Source organism: Ziziphus jujuba, chromosome 6, assembly GCF_031755915.1.
Source record: "Ziziphus jujuba cultivar Dongzao chromosome 6, ASM3175591v1".
NCBI classification, from domain to species: Eukaryota; Viridiplantae; Streptophyta; class Magnoliopsida; order Rosales; family Rhamnaceae; genus Ziziphus; species Ziziphus jujuba.
In genome coordinates, this window is record NC_083384.1 from 2,299,284 (window position 1) to 2,305,866 (window position 6,583).

General features: G+C 31.3%; 1 pseudogene; it reads left to right on the plus strand.

The window, feature by feature from the left end:
• Positions 1 to 3,449: 3,449 nt before the first annotated feature.
• Positions 3,450 to 4,803, plus strand: LOC132804337 (ATP synthase subunit alpha, chloroplastic-like; annotated as a pseudogene).
• The last annotated feature ends 1,780 nt before the right edge of the window (positions 4,804 to 6,583 follow it).

A 6,583-nucleotide genomic window follows, 5' to 3' on the forward strand; every position in this document is an offset into this window, starting at 1 on the left:
GGATTGGGTTATTTTGGTAAATACATTCAACCAATACAATATATTAGTCGATGAATTAGTAGTTGTTGTTCTTGTTTCTTTAGTACCTTTAGTGGTTCCTATACCTATCATGTTCCTTGGATTATTTACAAGTGGCATTCAAGCTCTTATTTTTGCAACCTTAGCTACGGCTTATACAGGCGAATCCATGGAAGGTCATCATTGATTAGTTTTTGACATAGTCTTTTTTTTAGCTTAGCCTGACGGCATGTCTACGTGTCTCAAAGTAATCCATTTGGACTTAAGGAAGAAAAGTATACAAATAAGATGGAAATAAGAATAAAGTATATACAATCTATAGTAATAGTAAAAAGAATATTACGATATTAAGTTAAGGAGTTGTAAAAAAAAGGAAAAAAAAGAAGGAAAGAGATCTAAAAGATCTTTTTCCTCAAATTCCTGTTTGGTCAATTTATACCACCCTCCAATGAATACTCCCTTTCTATTGATATTGTTTTGTTCATTCAATTCACCGATTGACCCAAAAAAATTAATAAATAATAAATTATATGAACTTCGATCAACTCAATCCCGATATTTCTATGCAATGATTATGTCTAACAAATTTGTCAGTTAGATTGATTGTACTCATGGGGGATAATGATAAGTAAAAATAGAAGATAAGGGTTTACAAAAAGGATATTTATTAAAAAAAGGGGTTGATTAGAGGAGGAGGGGGGGTCGAACTAGATGTATGTAATCTAATCGTTATAAGACAATTCTTATGTATGTTTTGAAGAATGATTATAGAAACCAACTGATCTAAGATACGAATAGTTAGTTTACGTTATGGGGGAAAGACTGTTGGAGGTTGGTGTGGTTTGGGGTTCACTTGACCAAGAGTGTTGTACACAAGGTGTTAGTCTTGTGCATAACCTTTAATCCGATTTTTCATTTGATGTTTAGGTGATTTTTGTGTTTGTTTTTGGTATGGTGATATTTAGGATTGTTAGGGTTTTTTTTTTTAAGGAAGAAGAAGAAGATGAAGAGAAGATGTTAGAGTAGGCCGCACAAAACTAGACAGCACACTAATTCTAAAAGCACAGAGAACGCCAGCCCCAACAATGGACCTATGTTGCTGGAAACATTGTTTCCAGCACATAGTCATTTTACAAAATAAAATCAATACCCAACAAAGAGACAATTCCTAAGATAAATACAATAAAACTTAAGCATTCAAAAAGACATTAAAAGGAACAAAAAACATAGGCATAAATATTGCATTAGGTCATTCAACAAAATATTTCTTTTAAAGAAAGAAAAAGGGTGCAAACCTTGGTGGATTTTGGTTTGCACAAGGTGGCAAGATTACCATCTTTTCAACAAAGACATGTATATGTGATATTCGATATTAACTTGGTATATATGAATTAAAGATATATTTAATTTGCCTTACTATAGTGTTATGAATTTCGATAGGCATTCCAATATTTAGACAGGGATTCCAATATAAGTCCTTCCATTTTGACTGTAATTTTTTTTGAATATTGAATGAATTTAAATTACAAAAAAGAACAAAGAATTCAAAGAATGGTTCCCAAAAAAAAAATAAAAAAGAAAGAACTCGCCAAACAAAAGTCATACGAATTAACAAAAATTACATAGATAGGAAAATATTGAAGCAGTTCTATTGCTTAAAGAATATTATTATTTCAATTCAGGGTTTTTAGTGACTTTGAATGGTTAAATCTTAGCGATAGAATAAGTAAGCCATAATTCATTGGTTGATTGTATCATTAACTATTTCTTTATTTTCTTTCTTTTTTATGAGGAATTTATCATGAATCCACTGATTTCTACAGTTTTGTTATTGCTGCTAGATTGGCTGTTGGGCTTGCTTCTATTGGACCTCGGGTTGGGCAAGGTACTGCCACGATACTTTATTGCTTAGTCTGGCTTTTATGGAAGCTTTGACAATTTATGGACTGGTTATGGCATTAGCGCTTTTATTTGCGAATCCCTTTGTTTAGACTTTTACATTATTCCTATTTAATTTAGAAAAATAATATAATAAAAAAATATAGATAATTAGTCTATCTATAGGAATAAGGAAGATGAGATCATATGAAAAATGTAACCGATTCTTTCCTTTCCTTGGGTTATTAGCCATTCGCTGGGAGTTTCAAGTTTAACACCGATATTTTAGCAACAAATCCAATAAATCTAAGTGTACTCTTTAGTGTATTGGTTTTTTTTGGAAAGGTAGTGTGTACGAGTTATTTATTTAAAAAATAGGCTAGATCCGACCAACTGCACTTTTTTGCGTTATAACTTGAAAAGGTGCACGATTTTGCGAGTTACTTCTGAATAAATTAAGAAATCATATTTAAGAACCATAGCATTTCGTGATTCATTGGTAAATAACCAATAATGTGGGATTGTTAACAAGGTTAAAGCTAAACCATTTGAAGTCCAGATGTAGCGTGGTACTCTTTCTACTACTATGTTAATATAGAATTTGTTAATCCATAAATGATTTCAAAGAGTTGGAATTTTTTTTTTGATATAAAACACTCATGTCGATAAAAAAATGATTTGAGCCAGTTATTTGTATTTGATTTATAAATATTAGAAAAATAGATATGTCACCCCTTTTTTTTTTTATCTTTTTTATCCAATGCTGAATTGATGACCTGTGTATAAAGTAAAAAGAATTCTTTGGATTTGAAAAAAAAAAAAAAAAACTACTTTACTGACAATTATTTCTTTGGTCAGAAGAGTCCTCTGAATACTGTGTTCTTGGATTAGTGATCAATTTTTATACATTCACAAATATGAATAGAGATAAAAGGATAGGCTCATTACATTAAAAAAACCTAGGGAGCTTCCCCCATACATAAGTAATTGGGCATGAGAGCCAAATGAATCGAAAGATTCATGTTTGGTTCGGGAAGGTATCATGGAAGTTTTGAAATGAATGGAAAGGTAATCTACTTTCATTAAGTGCTTTATTAGATAATCAAAAGCTGCAGATCCTGAAGACTATTCAAAATTCAAAAGAACTACGTAGAAGGGGCCATGGAACGGCTGGAAAAAGCCCAATCCCGCTTGCTGAAAGTAGAAATGGAAGTGGAGTAGTTTCGAGCGAATGGACACTCTAAAATAGAATGAGAAAAATTGAATTTGATGAATTCAACTTAGAAAACCTAGGAACAATTAGAAAATTACAAAAATGAAACCATTCATTTTGAACAACAAAAATCTATTAATCAAGTTCGACAATGGGTTTTCCAACAAGCCTTACAAAGAGCTCTAGGAACTCTGAATAGTTGTTTGAACACAGAGTTACATTTACGTACCATCAATACTAATACTGGCATGATTGGAACGATGAAATAAATAAAGGGTTAGTCTTTCTACTGCAGTCATTACTTTTCTTTCAAACAAAAATAAAGAATTAAGATATACTCATGGTAACTATTTGAGAAGATGGAATTAGTAACATTATTCATGAACGTATTGAACAATATAATGGAGAAGTAAAGATTTTAAATACCAGTATTATACTCCAAGTAGGCGACGACATTGCTCATATTTATGGTCTTGATAAAGTAATGGTGGGGGAATTAGTAGAATTTGAAGAAGGTACGATAGGCATTGCTCTAAATTTGGAATCAAATAATGTCGGTGTTGTGTTAATGGGTGATGGTTTGATGACACAAGAGGGAAGTTCTGTAAAAGCAACAGCAAAAACTGCTCAGATCCCGGTAAGTGAGGCTTTTTTGGGCTGTGTTATTAAATGCTCTGGCTAAACCTATTGATGGTAAAGTTGAAATTTCAGCTTCTGAATCCCGGTTAATTGAATCTCCCACCCCGGGTATTATTTTGGGATGTTCGGTTTGTGAGCCTCTTCAAACAGGACTTATTGCTATTGATTCGATGATTCCTATAGGACGTGGTCAGCGAGAATTAATTATTGGGGATAGGAAAACCGATAAAATAGCAGTAGCCACAAATACAATTCTCAATCAACAAGGGCAAAATGTAATTTGCGTTTATGTATCTATTGGTCAAAAAGCATCTTCTGTGGCTCAGGTGGTGACTACTTTACAAGAAAGGCCGATTCTCTGGCTACATTACAATACCTCGCTCCTGATATAGGAGCTGCTCTGGCGAAATATTTTTATGTATCGTGAACAACACACTTCAATTAATTATGATGATCTCAAAACAAGCACAGGCTTTTCGCCAAATGTATCTTTTATTACGGAGACCACCGAACCAAGAAGCTTATTTGGGAGATGTTTTTTATTTGCATTCATGCCTTTTGGAAAGAGCTACTAAATCAAGTTCTCATTTAGGTGAAGGAAGAATGACTGCTTTACCAATAGCGCCGATCTATTCAATGTCAGAATCAAACCTACTATTAATGTGGGTATATTTGTATACAAAGTAGGGTCTGCAGCTCAAATTAAAGCCATGAAACAAGTATTTGGAAAATCAAAATTGGAATTGGTGCAATTCGCAGAATTAGAAGCCTTTGCACAATTCGTTTCTGATCTCGATAAAGCTACTCAGAATCAATTGGCAAGAGGTCAACGATTACGTGAGTTGCTTAAACAATCTCAATCAGCGCCTCTTGCGGTGGAAGAATAGATAATGACTATTTATACTGGAACCAATGGTTATGTTGATTCCTTAGAAATTGGCCAGGTAAGGAAATTTCTCGTTGAGTTACATACTTACTTAAAAATGAATAAAACTCAATTCCAACAAATCATAGCTTCTACCGAGACATTTACTGAGGAAGCAAAAGCCCTTTAATAAATTATTAGATTTAATAAATTCAAAAATTTGTTACTTGTTTTAAATTTATCACTTGTTTTGTGGTAACCAAGTAGTTATTTAGTTTATAGGAAGCAAAGTCAAAATTCCAAGAATGGATTTTTCTTTGGTAACATAAGATTAAATTGGAAAAAGAATCATGCAGATACTTTTTTTTATCGATAGCCCGTCAGGAAATCTCTATCAGACAAAATAAAGAGCGAATTCTATCTCTTTCATCCATAAAATTAGGCAAGGGGGTCCTGCATCTTTCTGTATCCCTCAAGAATCCCCAATTTCACTAAGGATCTCTTTCATTTGATCGTATTATAACGAATTTTTTTGCGAAGGGAAAAACAAAAATGAAGAATAATAAAAATAAATAATGACCATAATAAAAAAGCGAATTATCATACGTATATTGCATGTAGAAACATGAATAACCCCATTTATTTACTTATTTTATTTATTTATTTGCACTTTTGATTTACATTAATTATATTATATACGCACTTAGTATATTCTAGTCTATTATATACTTTACAGACTTATAATATACTTTTTTATTTAATATATATTAAATATATTTTTTTAATATAGATTAAATATATTAAAAATATATATATCGGTCTATAGACTCCTTATTATATCTTTATTTTATTATCTTATTTTATTATATCTTAGTATATATACATTATATACCCTTTATTAATAATAATATTAATTAGTGCATATACTCACTTAGGTATACTCAGTATAATAACATAATTATTACATGAATTATAAGATATCTTTATAACAGGTTAAAAGATTAACATAACAATAAATAACAAGTACAAATCAAATATTAAATCGAGGTACCCATTCTATGACAATTCTTACCACCTTACCCTCTATTTTTGTGCCTTTAGTGGGCTTAGCTTTTCCAGCAATTGCAATGGTTTCTTTATTCCTTCATGTTCAAAAAAACAAAAATTTTTAAATATGATGGGGCAAAATCTTATCAATTTTTTTTTTCAAGACTTATGTGAATCATAGCATGGTTATCTATTTATTATAATATAGTATAACGTGTGGCTTCTTCCGAGCATAAGCTCATATGAATGTGTAAACATGATATATGAGTAATTGAATTAGAGCTATTTTCAAATGGATTGATATCGGGATGAATTTCTGAAATGTAAATTCGATATATGTATGTGGATATCTATAAGATATCATATGAAAGGGATGTTTGTATTTTAGTTTAGATCTAGGCAATTCGATGAATTACTCCTAAAAGTTCACATCATAACAGTGCTAGTGGATGAAAGTTACTTCAAAAACAAAAAAATGAACGTAAATTTTTTTTTTTTGGTTATTCCCCAATTCCAATAAAATGCAACTAGATCTAGTATAGTATGAGTTAGCGATCAGACCGTATATGAATAGAACTTATAACTGGGTCTCAAAAATTGAGTAATTTCTACTGGGCCTTTATCCTTTTTTTAGGTTCATTAGGATTTTTATTGGTTGGAACTTCTAGTTATTTTGGTAGGAATTTTATATCTTTAGATCCCTCTCAGCAAATAATTTTTTTTCTGAAAGGGATGGTGATGTCTTTATATGGAGTTACAGGTCTTTTTATTAGTTCCTATTTGTGGTGCTCAATTTCGTGGGATGTAGGTAGTGGTTATGATCGATTCAATATAAAAGAAGGAATAGTGTGTTTTTTTCGTTAGGGATTTCTTTGAAAAAATTATAGCATCTTCCTCTGATTCCTTATGAAAGACATTCAGTC